Raw genomic sequence first — 19,233 nt, 5'->3', positions numbered from 1 at the left:
TAAATGAAACGGAGAGAAATTCACTTTTCCAGTTTATATTTGCTGTGCAACAAGTCACCCCGAGAGGTAGTGGTGTAAAGACCATTTTGTTATGCTCACAATTCTGTAAGTCAGTAATGAGGGGGGCCCCGGGGCATGAGGAAAGCTCGACTCTGCTCTACAAGGTCTGTCGCCATAGCCACCATGGTTCAAACAGCAGGAGACAGCAGGGACTGCTCAACCTAGCCATGTGTCTGGGCCCTTTTATTTTTCAGCTCATGCTTGCTTTTAAAATGTTCTTTTTTTAATAACATTTATTCTATAGATGTAATATATTTTAGTTCTCTACGAGGATACTAACATAATTATTTCTAATTTTAATTTTTAAGTCTACTTTAACTTAATTTAAATTCTAATTATAATTTACAAGAGGCCGGTGCATAAAATTCATGCACGGAGGGGTCCCCTCAGCCCAGCCTGCACCCTCTCCAATCCAGGATCCCTCGGGGGATGTCTGCCAGTTTAGGCCCGATCCCGGGGATCGGGCCTAAACCAGCAGTCGGACATCCCTCTCACAATCTGGGACTGCTGGCTCCTAACTGCTCATCTGCCTGACTGCCTGATCACCCCCAACGGTCCCCCCTGCCAGCCTGGTCACCCCACGCAGCCTGCTGTTCAGTTGTTTGGTCATCCCTAACCCCCCTGCCAGCCTGGTCGCCCCACACAGCCTGCTATTCGGTCATTACTGTTACTGTAACAGGGTCCCAGACAATTTACGTATTCCTCTATTATTATTATAGAGTTTTTTCTGTTCTTTCACATTTTTTATTTTGTATAATTGATGTACAACATTTTATTAGTTTCAGGTGTATGACCTAATGACTCAATATCTGTATATACTGTGAAATGATCACCACAATAAATCTAGTTAACATCTGCCCCACATATAGTTTACACTTTAATTTAGACATCTGTTCATGTCCCCTGGGCTGTGTCTACACTCTGCAGAGCCGACTGTTCTGTCTGTTGTTGGTGTGCAGTCTTCATGCTGTCTCCCTCCGTGTCAGGCTGCCCTAGGTTTGGGCTAAGACATGAAGAGAGGATGATGGTGGAGAAAGAGCTAAGAGGTGAGGCGGGGGCGGGGTGGGGGGCGGAATTTAGCTCCGTGGTCATGGAGGCGCCCACAGGCCTGGCTGCAGGCTTGTGGGTGTGGGGCCTGCCCCACTGGGCAGCTGACTCCCTTGCTCCTTGGGTGTCTGATGAGTCACCTGAGCCTCTTGGGCTGAGCTGTTTCCCTGCTGTTTCCGACCCCCTCACTGGGGGCCCTCCTCAAAGACTGAACGGGGTCCCGATGTCAGGCATCACATAAAGGGACGCCTCATCTCAGCTTTACCCACGACTGGACCCCCACATCTCTGACCCAACCTGCACACGAGCCATGCTGGGTGTGGCAATCGGGAGCTGCTCAGTCAAGCCCTGGGTGGAACAAGGCTGACTGGGATCCTGTGTCACCTTTTCTGGGGTCCCATGACCACAGTAGTGGCTGAGGATCCTAGAGCGTCGATGAATGGGGAGCAGGAACCTCCTGAGCTCCAGGCCATGGCTGTGGTCCACCTCCTGCCCCTGGACATTGCAAGTGCAGCAGCAACCGAGGCTTCTGAAAGCCAGGTCACCACAGAGCAGCACCCTCCCTGCCAACTGCCCAGAACTTCCGAGAGGCTGGCCAAGCCCTCCAGCTCCAGACCAGAGTGCCTGCCCAGCCCCCACTCACACCCAAGCCATTGCTGGGGTCTCCCTTCACACCCAAGAGACCCCAGGTCCGGCTGTGGCTCCATCAGACCGAGAGCATCCCGTGCCCAGCCTCCTGCTCCTGAAACTGCAGCCACAGGGGCCCGCCCCCTCCACTGCCCTGGATGCTGGGATGCAGGGTCCCGAACACTTCCCAGGAGGGCCAGCCTGGCATAGAAGCCAACTGTCCCCCACCCCTGTGGTGCCCTCAAGGGCAAGGCAACCTCAGTCAGAGAGGAGCCGTGAATTGTGGTCTCTCGACGGCTCCTCCCGGGCAGGGCGGCACTGGGCCCCCGCGGGCACTGTCACTTCTGAATGGAGCGGATGTACTTCCACACTCTGGACCTGAGCTCAGGCCTCGTTGCCGGGAAACAGTTTGGGCTCCCACCTCATCCTTCACACTGGGAGTTGTGGACGAAAGGGGCCACATGCTGACCTGACAAGCTTAGGGGAGGCCTGCATGGCAGTCTTGCAAACTCAGAGACCTAAAGTAACCACAAAGGATGGTCTGAAATTAAGCTTTACCTAAAAGCAGTTACGGAGGGCAGTTACGTCCTAGGTCAGTATCTTCACTGACAAGGTCAACCTTTACCTTAACTGAGCCTATCTGTCTTTTTGCATCTATGATAACATACCCTTGAAAATTCTGGGTGACTTGTAACTTCCCTTTTTCTGGAGCCCCTGGGGCACAACCAAATGTGCTGGGCACCAGGACAGATACCACAAATTCCTTCATGATCATGTTAATTGTTCCTGCACCCACTTAAGTATGTGTCCATCATTTTACTTTTTATCCAATCCCAGGGGTTTCCCCTGCTTTGCTTTATCCCTCCTCCTTAATCTATCACCAATGATTTTCATGTAACCCACCTACGTCCCTCCTTTGATTGCAAATGTATAAATACAAATGTAACCCCGCCATTCTCCGGAGCATTATCTCAATCTGTTGAGGTTCTACTTCCCGGCATATGTCGACAGTTTGGCTCAAATAAACTCACAAAAATTCTTTACAGGTTTCAATGGTTTTTACGTTAACAGAGTGAAACTGGTGGTGCCGGAGGTGAGGCCTGTCTGCATGGGGCCGTGGGCTCGGAGTTAATGCGTCCCCTGGAATTCGGGGTCATGTTCGGTGCCCCACCCTACGTGTCTGGACTTTAATATCACCTCCTACCTACACCACGGTCCTTTCACAGCCCCGGGAGTGCCACGGCCCTGGAGAAAATTCCTTAATAGACTATGAGTGTTAATACCCAGCGCAGTAAATAAGACGAGACTCAATGTTCCTCAGGGGAGAGAAGTAGGCACTTCAGAGTCGTAAAAACGTGGCTTTTCCACAAAACCATTGCATTCAACATAAATAGAGAACAAAAGGGCACTAGGGTTTGTTCAGCTTGTTTATACCAAGTGCGCACAACATAAGAATCACCTACTCAATTTTTAAAGCCCGTCTTCTCCAGCGTAGTTTGAGAGGTCTTTTAATACTCTACCCAGGGGTCCTCAAACTACGGCCCGCGGGCCACATGCAAATACAAATATTGTATTTGTTCCCGTTTTGTTTTTTTTACTTCAAAATAAGATATGTGCAGTGTGCATAGGAATTTGTTCACAGTTTTTTTTTAAACTATAGTCCAGTCCTCCAACTGTCTGAGGGACAGTTAACTGGCCCCCTGTTTAAAAAGTTTGAGGACCCCTACTCTACCCGTTTTGTGGTGTCCAAACAGTGAGAAGATACAAAGCTTTTTAAGTATCTAGACTCCCCCCCCAAAAAAAATATATATTAAAAGAAAACATATAAAGGAAGGCAGCCATGCCTGGCAGTCCCGGAACCATGTGGCAGGGTTGGAGGTGGCAGTGAGCACAGCTCTGCGGCCCCTCCTCCTGGGGCTCCCCCAGCAGCACCCCTTTCTAAGTGGTCATGTGGGTACTCACACCCACCACACTCCCCAGCAAGAATCCCTGGGAGGCACTGGGCAGACACCCCCAGTTCTGTCCTCGGGAATCAAAGGAAAAGGATTCACTGCTCTGAGCACAAGGGCTGAACAGAAGGCCCCAGAGAGGCACCATGTCAGAGGCCAAGTGCAGGGCCCAGCGCTGCCCACTCACTGGCTGTAGGACCTGGGCCCCACCGCTCAGGGTGGCTGAGTTAATAAATGTTTGACCAAATACAGCAGGCTAATTTTTAAGTCAATAATGCTGTATGGCCCACAGATGATGTTATAAGTATCCAAAGACCCTTGGCAGAAGGCTTTCCACCCCTGAGCTATAGGCTCAGTGCTGGGTGATTGTAACAGAGCCACTGTGCACAGGAGAGCTCATTGCAGTAGAGGTGTAACCCATCGGGGATTCCGTCTGGGCCTGTGATTCAGCAGACGCACAGAGGCTGGGAATGACAGGTGTCCAAGAGCCGACACAGCGCTGGTGTGATTAATGCATGAGCAACACAGCATGTCACAGCAGCCCTGGCTCACTCATGCTCACTCCTGGGAAGCGGCCTGCCTGCAGCTGACGCGGACGCTCAGAAGAGGCCTGAGAACAACGAAAAAACTAGGACAAAGGCAGCTGGACAGGTTCCGCAGACCCACCCCCATGGGCACTGCAGACCACGTGTCCCAGGCCCTGGGTCCACCAGGCGTGTCCTAGCATCCTGGCCATCGGACAACACATTTAAGACTGGCTCCTCGGGAGCCACCGTCCCTCTGAGTGAACAGGACACGCCCGGGAGGGCAGCTGTGAGCGGGGCCCTGGTTGGCCTTGGCATGTTGGGTTGACGGTGGTCAATGCATCGCACCTGAGGGTCCCCAGGGCCAGAAGAGAACCAAAGGAAGGCGAAGCCCCAGACAAAAGTGCCCTCAGCCAGTCCCCGTCTGCAGGGAGCGTGGAGGTGGCCGGTCCCAGGACAGTCTCGGCATTTTCGCGTGTCTCTGTGAGTTCAGAACTCAGCCTATGACCGGCTGCAGCAGGAGGAAGAGTTATGACTTGTGAGTTTGAAAATCGAGAAGCAGCCGGGCTCCCCCCACCCCTGGGAGATACTGGGGTGGGAAGTTCAGGATCAATTTCAACTGCAAAGACCAAGGTGATTTAGGAGGTAAAACATTTGCATTTGTGTCAGATTTCCACACCTTCCCCTGCAGCTCCCCACGCCCCAGCCACACCGCATTGCTCACCTCACCCCTGACGACAGCAGGCCTCAGGGGCTCATGTCTGCAGCTTAGAGCCCCACAGCGTTGCCTTGGGCCCATGGGAGCTTTCCCCGGACTTGACCCCCTGCCTGTGGTCTCAGCTCAGGGCCCCAGCACACACTGACCCATTGTGCACTAGCTGGGCTGGCCCCAGGCCAGACTCCCTGCGCTAGTACATATTTTTCAAATCCCACCATTTATGGATTTGGTTTGGTAGCTTTAGGCTGATGATGTACTTAATTTCACCACCAGATTAAGTTTGAATGAACCGAAAGGAAAAAAAACACAAATATAAAACAATACCTGGCCAAGCTCAATGTTCTGGAACAGGTGTTTCCTATCTACACACCTCGCCACTTTCCTCCCCAGACCAGGCTGGGCCCCAAGGCATGTCTTTAAAACAGCTTTGCAATAAGGGGCAGGGCCCGGCCAGGCTGGACGCCCCTTGGGGCAGCTGTCTCTCAGGCCCATTAAATACAGCAGGACACTGGAGCTGGGGGCCCGGGTACCATTGAAACCTCCTGGACGAGTTTACATCCATGGGAGAAGAGAAGGGACTAGGACTGCCCTCGGGGGATGCCAGTGTTTAGGGGAGCCTGGCAGATGGAGCCGCCAGAGAGGTGGGAGGGAAGCTGGGCGTGTGGCAGGTGAATTGTCTGACTTGACTGAAATGACCTTTAAATGTCACAGCTCCCCTTGCCGGGCCGGTTTGCTCAGTGATTGAGCATCAACCTATGAACCAGGAGGTCATGGTTCAATTCCCGGTCAGGGCACATGCCCAGGTTCCAGGCTCCATCCCCAGTAGGGGGCGTGCAGGAGGCAGCCCATAGATGAATCTCTCTCATCACTGATGTTACTATCTCTCCCTCTCCCTTCCTGTCTGAAATCAATAAAAATATATTTTATAAATAAATACAGCAGGTCGCAGCTGGGGTTAACTATCTGCAGCCATCAAGTCTGTCCACCTTCCACTGCAGGGGGCAAAAGTCACGTGGCCATCTATGGACAAAGCGGGAGGTCTATAGAAACTTCACCCACCTCCTCTAGAACTGCCTTACCAAAGTCATTTAAAAAGGCAGAGTAGCAGAATAAAATGCTCAGTCAGCAAACCCATATGTTTTTCAAAAGTTGCTTCTTCTCAGGCACCGTTGCTCAGGCCAGTGATGGACGCCTGCCGTGGAGGGCCTCAGTCGGGCCGAGGACCAAGGCCTGCACCCACACCATCTGTGGCATTCATTGTGATGAAATGGCCCACACCAAAGTTATTCAGAAGTCCCAGCTTTGGAATCGAAGCAAAGTGGGGTTTTACCTGGGCTCTACCAGTCACTTGCTGTGTGACCCTGGGGGGATTTCTTAGCCTCTCTGTGCCTCTGATTCCTCATCTAGAAAAAGGAAGTGAGACAGTCCCAGCTTTCAATGAGATAATACGTGTGTGTGTGTGTGTGTGTGTGTGTGTGACCTGACCCTGGTCATCAGAACCGCCCCAGGCAGGCTTCCCTGCAGCAGAGGAGCGAGGTCAGGCCTCACCTGGCCGGAGGGGCAGCTGCTGGGGAAACACACACACACACACACCCGTCCCCGGGCTGCTGTGTGCACCTGGAGTCTGAGTTCGGCATGTGGAAACTCATTTGTCAGCCCCGGCCCTTTGCTCCAGGCAGTAGTGACCACATGCATGGAGTGTGGTTTAACACAGCGGAAATGAGCCACAACTCCCAATACCTCAGCCAACCTGGGCCACCAACATCGCATTCTTCAGAGGATTGTCCATTCTCTTGCCCACCTCCCCAAAAAAATCACTTGATAGCAAAATGTAAATGAGATCGATATAAAGGTATCTTGAAAAGCTTGTTTTGCTCTGCTAGGACCCCATAAATGCATGTATCTGCTAAGCAATACAGCCCCAGGCCGTTTCACTAAGTAAGCATCAGGGCCCTCTAAATTCCTGGTCAGGCCCAGCCCTGTGGGAAGAAGAGAATTTAAGAGCCGCAAGAACGACCACTGGGCGGGGCCTGCCCCTCAGCTTGTCACAGGGCCCTTTGTGGGACTGAATATATTCTAGCTTGGGCAGAGAAAATGCATTTGCCAAAAGAGTTATTCTTACCTTAGCAGTGATTCATTTAAGTGGTTTCCCGGGAGAGGTGTTTTATTATGATTTCTCAGCTCTCTGCTTGGTCCCTCCCTTGCAGTGGGTCTGGGCCTCTCATAACACACAAACGATCCATTCACCATGCCCTCCCCCATCCCCGCACCACCTTCCCCAGGTGAGCTGACCCTCATGTCCTGGAGGTGGGCCCGGCTTGGGAACAATCCACATCCAGGGAAGGAAAGCCAGGCCACCCCATCCCTGGTTCCCAGGACTCATGGAGGCCCACAGGGCCCACGGCACACTCATGGGGTCAGGTCCTCTCCCACCTGTCCCCACTGTGCTGGCCACCCCTTAAGGCTCTAACCTGGGAGGACACAGAGATTGAGAAAAGGAACTTTACTTGTAAATAAGGTTTACAAGGGACCAGGCTCACCAATAAAAACACAGCAGGTATTTAAAGGAGCAGCCTAGCAGGTCAGAAAACTTAGACAATGACTGCTCTGCTCCAGCCAAACAGCACAGAGAAAAATGGCCCCACCTTTGCCCAAGACAGCAAAGGCGGGAGCCCAGGCATCTCACCCCCTGGCAGTCACAGGACAGCACCTGTCTCCTGTCACAGCCTCAACAGAAAACCGCTTATCATACTGAGAGCCAGGTGGACCTCAAACTGAGTGAAAAAAAGACACCAATAGATGCCAACACGACATGACAGAGGCAGCCAGGATAAGAATGCTTCAAGGAGCAAGTTTGCCCAATATGACTAAACAAATTTTAAAAATTCAAAAGCCTTACCCGGCCAGCGTGGCTCAGTGGTTGAGCATCGACCTATGAACCAGGAGGTCACAGTTTTATTCCCAGTTTTATTCCCAGTCAGGGCACATGCCCAGGTTGTAGGCTCAATCCCAGTGTGGGATGCAGGAGGCAGCCGACCAATGATTCTCTCTCATCATTGATGATTCCATCTCTCTCTCCTTTGCTCCCTTCCTCTCTGAAATCAATAAAAATATATATTTAAAACATAAAGTAAAATAATAAAAAATAAAAATTCAAAAGACTCAGCAAAGAAATAGAAAGTCTCAACTAAGATAAATATATTTTTAAATGGAAATTTAAGAACTAAAAAGTTCAATAACTGAAATGTAAAAGTTGGTGGATAAGCTCAACAGCAGAATGGAGAGAACAGGGAAAAGACTCAGTGAACCAGATGTTAACTATAATTAAAATAAATTTTGGTCCAGCCGGTGTGGCTCCATGGCTGAGTGTAGACCTATGAACCAAGAGGTCACGGTTCGATTCCCAGTCAGGGCACATGTCCGGGTTGTGGGCTCGATCCCCAATGTGGGGCATGTGGGAGGCAGCTGATCAATGATTCTCTCTCATTGATGTTTCTCTCTCTCTCTCTCTCTCTCTCTCTCTCTCTCTTCCTCTCCAAAATCAATTAAAAAAATAAAAATAAAAATTTTAAAAAGACTCAGGAGACAGACCGTCCAAATTGAACAAGGAGAGAAAATATTTTGAAAAATAAAGAGTATCAAAGAGTTAGCCTTCGAAGGAAAGTCTCATTCCTCCATCTCTCGTGATTCCTTCCTTCCTTTCTCCCTTCACATCCGCAGCCTCCTGAGCCCACAGAGGAGCAAAGGAGAGGAGCCAGTCAGAACCAAGAGCATTCCAGGGCTCCAGCACCTTTCCAACTCCCAACTCCCAACTCCCAACGCTGCGCCAGCGTCAGAAGGGGTCACACCCCTCAGATGGGTGTCAGCCCAGGCAGAGGGGTCCTTGCTTCAAAGTGCTCCTACAAAATTCAGCTGGTAGTCGGTGCATTTTTCCAGAACTGCTGTAAACCTCCCCCCGGGGACGGGCCCTGCCAGGGGTCAGTGTGAGTGGCAAGTAATACTCTCTGAAAAGGCTCATTAAAGGCACGATCACCAGGGCCGGGTGAGGCCAGACTGGAGCGAGGCTATGACAGGCGCACGTGGGCCAGGTCACCGGCCTCCCTCCAGGATGTTCTGAGGGCAGGACCACGGAGTGGGGGCAGAGGTGGGGGTGGAAACAGACGGGAAGAAGTCTGTCAAGGCCGACCATGGCCAGAGCGAAATAACCCACTCAGCTACAAACAAGGGTGCCTCTCCCACTTCTGAATAATCCTAAACACTTTATAAGAATGCAGTCTCCACCTCAGGCCTCTGTCCATGTGGGCCCAAGGTGAGGCTAATTAGAGCAACTTTTGGAAAGACGCTGGAATGAGTGGGTCAGCAACAACTCAGAGCCCGGGGCCCTCAAACACACACCAGCCCCCACCCCACCCCCTGCAGAGCACTGGGGAGCGGGACACCTGAGCCCATTTAGACAAGGTCCAGGAAGCTATCATCAAACTTGGACCTTAAACCACATCCCTCCACCCTGGCACAGGCAGCCTCCTGCCCACCCTCCCATCCCAGATCTTCCAGATGGTTCTGGAAAAATCTTCTCCTCACAAGGTCCTCGGGCCCCAGGACACACCTACAAATAAGCCGGAATCTGTGTGGGCACATGGCCAAGCCCCTCCTCGGGGGGCCCACGTGACAACCGGCGAGACACACATTTCATCTCGTCATCTCTTTGCAGGTGGCAGGGCGGAAACCGGGTCTGTCCTATCCGCCAGGCACCAGAGCAGTGGCTGCCGCTTAGCTGGGCTCAGGCAATGCTCATGGAATTGTCTTTGTTCTCGGGGGCGGCCGTAACACAGCTCCACAACGGGTGGCTTAGGACGGCAGAAATGTATTGTCCCACAGTTCTGGGGGCCAGAAACCCAAAATCAAGACCTCGGCAGGCTGGTCCCTCTGCAGGCCCCGAGGGAGAATCGGTCCAGCCTCTCCCAGCCTCCGCTGGCGGCCCGCAGCCCGTGGCGCTCCTGGGGCTGCGTCAGGCCACGCTCTGTCTCTGTCTCTGCGTCTCCAGGTCCAAATCTCCTGCCTCTTTCTCTAAGGACACCAGCCATAGCATTGAGAGCCACCCCTATTCCAGTATGACCACCTCACCTACCTACACCGGCAAAGACCTTGCCTGCAAAGGAGGCCACATCCACAGGGATGGCGTTAGGACTTCGACACACCCTTTCGGGGGACACCATTCGACCACAACGGGCAACTGCATGAAGGCAGGGACCGATAGATGGCCCCACTCAGGAGGAGTCCCCCCAGTTTGCTGAGGCCTCTGCTGGTGAGGGTTCCTGCACTCGGAAAGGTGAGTGCCTGAGACCAGGTGGCTGTCACTGGTGCCAGCGAGGGAGCCTTCCCTGAGCAGACAGGTCCCCCTCCTCCAACTCCTAAACAGAAACAAATTCCCAGTCACTACTCATAACCGTGTCCCAACACCAAGCCACAATGTGGTAGCACATACGTGGAGTTGGATATGCGTGTGTGTAGTGAGTGCTCATGGGGGTATGTGAGGGCTGTGATATGGTGTGGCTGTCTGTATTTGGTATTTGGTGTGTGTGAGGGGTGTGTGTGTGTGTGTGAGAGAGAGAGAGAGAGAGAGAGAGAGAGAGAGAGAGAGAGAGAGAGAGAGAGAGAGAGATGGGGGTATTTGGTGTGTGTGTGCTGTGCGTGTACATAGGGCATGTGCAGGCGTGACAGCTAAAGTTCTCCATTCGCTTACTTTGGGAGATTCCATAGTCAGTGGACTTACTGTGCTTCATAAGATAAACAATGTCTTTAAGAAACGAGGAAAGTGTCCCTGGTACAGGACAGGACGGAGAATTCTGTTCTCAGGCTGCAGTCGATAGGAAATGAGGGCGTGTCAGTCAGCGGGGGCTGCTGGGCTGCTCCAACACAGAATGTATTTCTCACAGCTCTGGAGGCCAGAAGGCCCCGACCAAGGTGCAGGCAGGGCTGGTTTCTGGAGAGACCTCTCCTCCGTTGCAGAGGAAGGGAACCACGTGGCACTCTGCTTGTGAAGTTAGTCTGCCACCCGTCAGCACCAGCCACAGAAAAAGCCCACAACCCAGAAATAAACCCATGTCTATAGGGTCAATTAATATTTACAAAGGAGGCAAGCACATAAAATGGGGTAAAGATAGTCTAGTCTGGCCGGTGTAGCTTAATAGTTAAGCATTGACCTAGACCAGGAGGTCATGGTTCAATTCCCGGTCAGGGCACATGCCTGCATTGGGGCTCAATCCCCAGAAGGTGGCATGCAAGAGGCAGACAATTAATGATTCTAGAGCAGTGGTTCTCAACCTTCCTAATGCCGTGACCCTTTAATACAGTCCTCATGTTGTGGTGACCCCCAATTTCATTGTTACAAATTGAACATAATTAAAGCATAGTGATTAATCACAAAAACAATATGTAATTATATATGTGTTTCCCGATGGTCTTAGGCGACCCCTGTGAAAGGGTCATTCGACCCCCAAAGGGGTGGAGACCCACAGGTTGAGAACCACTGCTCTAGAGCATCATTGATGTTTCTATCTCTCCCTCTCCTCTCTCTAAAATCAATAAAAACATATTTTTTAAAAATGGGTAAAGACAGTCTATTCAATAAATGGTGTTAAAAGAATTGGACAGATACATGAAAAAAATTAAACTAGCCCTGGCTGGTAGCTCAATGGTTAGAGCATCAGCCCACAGACTGAAGGGTCTCAGATTCAATTCTCAGTCAAGGGCATATACCTCAATTGCGGGTTTGATCCCCCACACTTGTCAGAATGGCTATCATCAATAAATCAATAAACAACCAGTGTTAGTGAGAATGTGGAGAAAAGGGAACCCTTGTGCACTGTTGGTGGGAATGCAGATTGGTGTGGCCACTATGGAAAACAGTATGAAGGTTCCTCAAATAATTAAAAATGGAACTGCCTTATGACCCAGCAATTACACTTCTAGATATTTATCTGAAGAAACACATGACACTAATTCAAAAAAATATATATGCACCCCTATGTTCATTGCAGCATTATTTACAATAGCCAAGATATGGAAGAAACACAAGTGCCCATGTATAGATGAGTGGGTAAAAAAAGTGATGGTACATTTACACAAGGAAATACTACTTGGCAGAAGAAGGAGGAGGAGGAGGAGGGGGAGGAGGAGGAAGAGAGGAAGAAGAAGGAAGAGGAGAAGGAGAAGGAGAAGGAGGAGGAGGAGGAGGATGAGGAGGAGGAGGAGGAGGAGAAGGAGAAGGAGAAGAAGAAGGCGAAGATAAAAGAAAAAGAAAAAGAAAAAGAAAAAGAAAAAGAAAAAGAAAAAGAAGGAAATTTTACCATTTGTGACAGCATAGATGGACCTGGAGAGAATTATGCTAAGTGAAATAAGTCAGTCAGAGAAATACCATATGATCTCACATTTGAGGAATCTAAAGAACAAAATAGATAAACAAATAAAACTGAAACAGACTCATAGATACAGAGAACAGACCAGTTGTTGCCAGAGAAGAGGGGGTCAGGAGGTTGGGTGAAAAAGGTGAGGAATTATGAAGTCCAGATTGGTAGTTATAAAATAGTTATGGGGATATAAATAATATAGTCAATAGAAGACAAGTGTGGAGGAGAGACCAAGATGGCGGCATAGGTAAACACTGGAGATTGCTGCCGCAAACAACCACTTCAAAAATACAACTAAAAGACCGAACAGATATCACCCAGAACCACAGGAAGGCTGGCTGAGGAGAGACTCTTCAACTAGAAGAAAAGAGAACAGCATACCGAGGCTCAGAGGAGGCGCAGTGTGGAAAATATAAAGGTGCGGTGGTGCACGCGCAAAGCGGGCTGGTGGCTGAGGACGCGGTTGTCGTTTTCAATCAGGAGGGAGTCTCAGACTCTGAGCTCCACATCCGGGAGAGTCTCTAGGGACTCAGACTCAAACGGGAGAAGCGGGATTGTCTGGCATCAGTTGGAACGTGAGGGCAGCTTTCTCTCCGAGGTTTGCAGCGGTTGCTGGGGTTCTGAGAAGCAGAGCCTCTGGGAATGGGACTGAGAGCAGCCATAACTGCTCCCTCCGCCCTCCTGTTGATCCCCTGCGACCCGCCCCGCCCAAGCCCTGCGCAGAGCCATTTGCCGGATCGCCTCAGGCAAAGACTAGATTAGCACCTCTCCAGAGGACAGAAGTTTTCCCGGCAGACACAGCTGATTCTCACAGCCAGTCGGCCTGGTGGTCAAATCCCTCTAGTATTAACTACAACAATCAAGGCTCAACTAGAACAAGACTGCGCACAAAGACCACAAGGGGGTGCACCAAGAAAGCATAAAAAATGCAGAGACAAAAAAACATGACAGAAATGGAGGATATAGAGCTAAAAAACGCAATTTTAAGGGCTTGCAATAATGTGCTAGAAGCTGCCAATAAACTTGATGAGAGCCTCATGAAAACTAATGAGACCCTCGATGCTATGACAAAGAACCAACTAGAAATTAAGCATACACGGACTGAAATAAAGAATATTATACAGACACCCAATAGCAGACCAGAGGAGCGCAAGAATCAAGTCAAAGATTTAAAATGCGAAGAAGCAAAAAACACCCAACCGGAAAAGCAAAATGAAAAAAGAATCCGAAAATACGAAGATAGTGTAAGGAGCCTCTGAGACAGCTTCAAGCGGACTAATATCAGAATTATAGGGGTGCCAGAAGATGAGAGACAGCAAGATATTGAAAACCTATTTGAAGAAATAATGGCAGAAAACTTCCCCCACCTGGTGAAAGAAATGGACTTACAGGTCCAAGAAGCACAGAGAACCCCAAACAAAAGGAATCCAAAGAGGACCACACCAAGACACATCATAATTAAAATGCCAAGAGCAAAAGACAAAGAGAGAATCTTAAAAGCAGCAAGAGAAAGAGACTCAATTACCTACAAGGGAATACCCATACGACTGTCAGCTGATTTCTCAACAGAAACTTTGCAGGCCAGAAGGGAATGGCAAGAAATATTCAAAGTGATGAATAGCAAGAACCTACAACCAAGATTACTTTATCCAGCAAAGCTATCATTCAGAATTGAAGGTCAGATAAAGAGCTTCACAGGCAAGGAAAAGCTAAAGGAGTTCATCACCACTAAACCAGTATTATACGAAATGCTGAAAGGTATCCTTTAAGAAGAGGAAGAAGAAGAAAAAGGTAAAGATACAAATTGTGAACAACAAACATGCATCTATCAACAAGTGAATCTAAGAATCAAGTGAATAAATAATCTGATGTACAGAATGAACTGGTGATTATAATGAATCAGGGACATAGAAAGGGAATGGACTGACTATTCTTGGGGGGAAAAGGGGAATGGGAGATGCGGGAAGAGACTGGACAAAAATCGTGCACCTATGGATGAGGACAGTGGGTGGGGAGTGAGGGCAGAGGGTGGGGCGGGAACTGGGAGGAGGGGAGTTATGGGGGGGGGAAAAAGAGGAACAAATGTAATCTGAACAATAAAGATTTAATAATAAATAATAATAATAATAATATAGTCAATAATCTACACTAATAAAAGAGAAGCATGGTAATTGGCGTACGACTGCTACCCTTTTCATTGGCTAATCAGTGAGTATATGCAAATTAACTGTCAGCCAAGGTGGCGGCCGGAGCCAGCCAGCTGGAAGCAAGCATGAGGCTTGCTTGCTGCAGTGAAGGAGGACTCCAACATTCCCCGCCTCACTTGCCGGCCTCTGAGCTACAACTCTAAGCAACTATGTACTATGTTGCAAATAAGAAGATAAACAAAACCCCAGAGGCTTTCATTCAGCCGGGCTTTAGCAACATTGTATCGATGTTTTCAGCAGCGAGGCCTCAGAGCTAAAGCTGGCCCAGAATAAAAAATAAAAAAAAAGAAAACAAGGAGCGGTTGCTTCCAGAAAACAGCCCTCAGCCCCTCACCCAGACTGGCCAGGCACCCCAGTGGGGACCCCCACCCTGATCCAGGACACCCTTCAGGGCAAACCAGCCGGCTCCCACCCGTGCACCAGGCCTCTATCGTATATAGTAAAAGGGTAATATGCTTCCCAGCACCGGGATCAGTGGAGCAGTGAGGCTCCCGGCACTGGGATTAGCATGACAGGGGGCAGTGCCCAAACCCCGTGATCTGCCTTCGGCTCTGTGCCTGATAGGGGGGAGCTCCCCAATCCCCTGATTGCCCTGCGGTTCTGTGTTTGACAGGGTGCAGCGCACCAACCCCCTGATCGGCCCTGCCCTGTGTGTGACAGGGTGCAGCGCCCCAACCCCCCCCCCACCCCCCACGGGCCCTGCTCTGTGTGTGACAGGGTAGAGCCATAACCTCCCCATTGGCCCTGCCCTGAGTGTGACAGGGTGCAGAGCCCCAACCCCCTTCTCCGCCCTGCTCTGTGCGTGACAGGGGGCAGCGCCCCAACCCCCTGATCGGCCCTGCTCTGTGCGTGACAGGGGGTGGCGCCGCAACCTCCCCATCGACCCTGCCTTGAGTGTGACAGGAGGTGGTGCCCCAACCCCCCAATCAGCCCTACCCTGAGTGTGACTGAGGGTGGCATCGCAACCTCCCGATCCGCCCTGCTCTGTGCATGACGGGGCGGCGCCCCAACTCCCCAATAGGCCCTGCTCTGAGCCTGACCAGGGGCTGCACCTAGGGATTGGGCCTGCCCTCTGCCACCCGGAAGCAGGCCTAAGCCAGCAGGTCGTTATCTCCCGAGGGGTCCCAGACTGCGAGAGGGCACAGGCCGGGCTGGGGGACCCCCCCCCCCCGAGTGCACAAATTTTTGTGCAGCAGGCCTCTAGTCCTATATAATAAAAGGCTAATGTGCAAATTGTCCCCTCAGGAGTTCGACCACTCACTATGACATGCGCTGACCACCAGGGGGCAGCTTGGAATGAAGGCAGCCAGCAGCCGGGGGGAAGGAAGGCCCCGGCCAGCAGCTGGAAGGCCCCAATCAACCCTGATAGCCAGCCAGACCCAGGGACCCTACCCATGCACAGATTTCATGCACCGGGCTTCTAGTATGTAATAATTATGTACGGTGCCAGATGAGTACTGGAAATATCAGGAGGAAGTATATGATTGTTAACCACTATGCTGTACACCTGAAACCAATACAAAATAACACAGAGAGTAAACTGTAATTGAAAAATAAAAATTAGGAAATGCAAAAAAAAAAAAGTGCAGGCAGGATTCACCCTGAAATGCCACCCTTTGCATTTGAACAGGCGGTGCCGAATCAGCCAACCACCAGAGGGCGCCTACAGTCCCGGGACCTCTGTCCCATGTGGGCTGGAGTCTGTCTCAGGTCTGCTTCTCCGCGCCTCTGCCCAAGAGGTGCTGAGGGACCCGCTCGCTGCAGGTGGAGCAGGTTTATTTGCCATTGAGATTTCTCCGTTCCTTAGAGGGAAAGAACTGCATCCACACAGCACTTGTTTATAGCAAGTTTCACTCATGTTTCACTGAGGGCCTTCCCTTCAGCTCAGTGACTGAACCACCACCCTCCAAGTTTCTCTTTGTTTACTGCTATTTCCTGTTGGCTGGGCACAGTTAGGATTCCATTAGATGGTGTCCAGTACACACGGATTTCAGTGTTGGTGAGGGTTAAAGATGGGCCACCATGCAATAGGTGTGGAAACTCCATCAACCACTGTATTCCTCTGGGCCTCAGTGTCCCCATCTGTAAAGTAGGGACAATAACCCTGCTAACGACTTCACAGAGCAATTATGAAAATCAAATTTGATAATCATCTCATAAAATGCAAACAGCTACTGAAACAAATAGTCTGGAATTATTTCATCAATCTGCTCTGACATGATAGAATATGTTGGATCAGAGGATCAGACAAACCCCTCACCCCCCAAAGAAAAGAAAGAAAGAAAGAAAGAAAGAAAGAGAGAGAGAGAGAGAGAGAGAGAGAGAAAGGAAGGAAGGAAGGAAGGAAGGAAGGAAGGAAGGAAGGAAGGAAGGAAGGAAGGAAGGAAGGAAGGGAGGGAGGGAGGGAGGGAGGGAGGGAGGGAGGGAGGGAGGGAGAGAGAGAGAGAGAGAGAGAGAGAGAGAGAGGAAGGAAGGAAGGAAGGAAGGAAGGAAGGAAGGAAGGAAGGAAGGAATAAATGCTGGATAAGACCCAAAGATCCCAGGGAAAAGGGGACTGACTGAGATGAATCTGACACTAAGTGCTGCTTCCACCCTCCAGGCATCTGAAAAGTCTAAGCAACATGATTTGAGAGGATGAGTAACAGAGAGAAGCTACTATGAGAAAGGTTAAGCAGTTTCATCAATCTCACAGGGGTGAGGGGGGAAAAAACAGCTGGAGTTCAAGGCTACTGAGGACCTTAGGGGACAAGAAGAATGCACAGATATGAGCCCAACACTCTGCATCAACTGTCTCCTCAAAGTGACTCCTGATTTGCAGACAGGCCCAGAGGCTGCCAGGCCCTGGGGGAAACAGCCATGGCACTCACTGTGCTGTGGAATAACTGGAGTTCTGGGAGCACCAAGGAGCGAGGCCTGTGAAGAAAAGGTGAGCCGGGAATAGACTTGCCTTACAAAACTGAAAATCCTCAAATCAGCTCACTACCTGACTGAATTCAGTCAGTCTTCCCCTAATCTAACTGCCCGTCATAAGCAAAGTAAACACTCTCTAAAACTTCCTAATGCCGTGACCCTTTAATACAGTTCCTCATGTGGTGGTGACCCCCAACCATAAAATTATTTTCGTTGCTACTTCATAACTAATTTTGCTACTGTTATGAATCGTAATGTAAATATCTGATATGCAGGATGTATTTTCATTGTTACAAATTGAACATAATTAAAGCATAGTGATTAATCACAAAAACAATATGTAATTATATATGTGTTTTCCGATGGTCTTAGGTGACCCCTGTGAAAGGGTCGTTCGACCCCCAAAGGGGCCGTGACCCACAAGTTGAGAACCGCTGCTCTAAAGGAAGATAACATCATTCAGAGCCACAACACTGTATGATCACAATGTCCATCATTCAATCAAAAATTACCAGACACACTGAACACAGGACCAAGATAAAAAAGTCACAAGAAAATAATATTGTGGAAACAACTCAAATGCCCACCAACAGAAGAATGAACAAATAAAATATAGCAAATTTGTATAATGGATTGCTACACAGCAATAAAAAATATCAAACTATTGCTACACAAAACAACATGGATAACTCTCAGACATAATGTTGAGTAAACAAGTCAGATACAAAAGAGTGCATACTAATGAAATCATTTACAGGAAATTTAAAAAGTAGATCAAACTAATCCAAGGTGATGAAGGTAAAAAAAAAAAAAGGTTATCTTTGAGGGGAATATTCAAGGGACATAGGAGGACTTTGGGAACATAAAACATCCTGATCTGGGTGAAAATTCTTTAGATGTGGAGAGATACAGATTATATAGATATAGACACAGATATAGATAGAGCTGTATGTGTATAACAATTCATTAATCTAAATACACAGGATTTGTACATTTTACATTATATAAATTATACCTCATTAGAGGAAGACATAAAGAGATGGAAGAACATACCATGTTCTTGGATTGGTAGAATCAACATCATTAAAATGTCCATACTACCCAAAGCAATCTATAAATTCAATGCACTTCCCATTAAAATACCAATGGCCTACTTCAAAGATCTAGAACGAACTCTCCAAAAATTCATCTGGAATAAAAAAAGACCCCGAATAGCTGCAACGATCCTGAGAAAGAACAAAGTAGGTGGTATCTCAATGCCAGATATCAAGCTGTATTACAAAGCCACTGTCCTCAAAACTGCCTGGTACTGGCACAAGAACAGACATATAGATCAGTGGAATAGAATAGAGAGTCCAGAAATTAGCCCGAACCAATATGCTCAATTAATATTTGACAAAGGAGGCAAGAACATACAATGGAGCCAAGATAGTCTCTTCAATAAATGGTGTTGGGAAAATTGGACAGATATATGCAAGAAAATGAAACTAGACCACCAACTTACACCATACACAAGAATAAACTCAAAATGGATAAAGGACTTAAATGTACGACAGGAAACCATAAAAATTCTAGAAGAATCCAAAGGCAACAAAATCTCAGACATATGCCGAAGCAATTTCTTCACTGATACAGCTCCTAGGGCAGTTGAAACTAAAGAGAAAATTAACAAATGGGACTACATCAAAATAAAAAGCTTCTGCACAGCAAAAGAAACCATCAACAAAACAACAAGAAAACCCACTGCATGGGAAAACATTTGCCAACGTCATATCTGATAAG

Source organism: Myotis yumanensis, unplaced genomic scaffold, assembly GCF_028538775.1.
Source record: "Myotis yumanensis isolate MYYU_CA2020_CCGP unplaced genomic scaffold, mMyoYum1.0.hap1 SCAF_8, whole genome shotgun sequence".
Lineage (NCBI taxonomy): Eukaryota > Metazoa > Chordata > Mammalia > Chiroptera > Vespertilionidae > Myotis > Myotis yumanensis.
The sequence above is the reverse complement of the archived record's forward strand: the minus strand, read 5'-3'. Positions refer to the sequence as shown.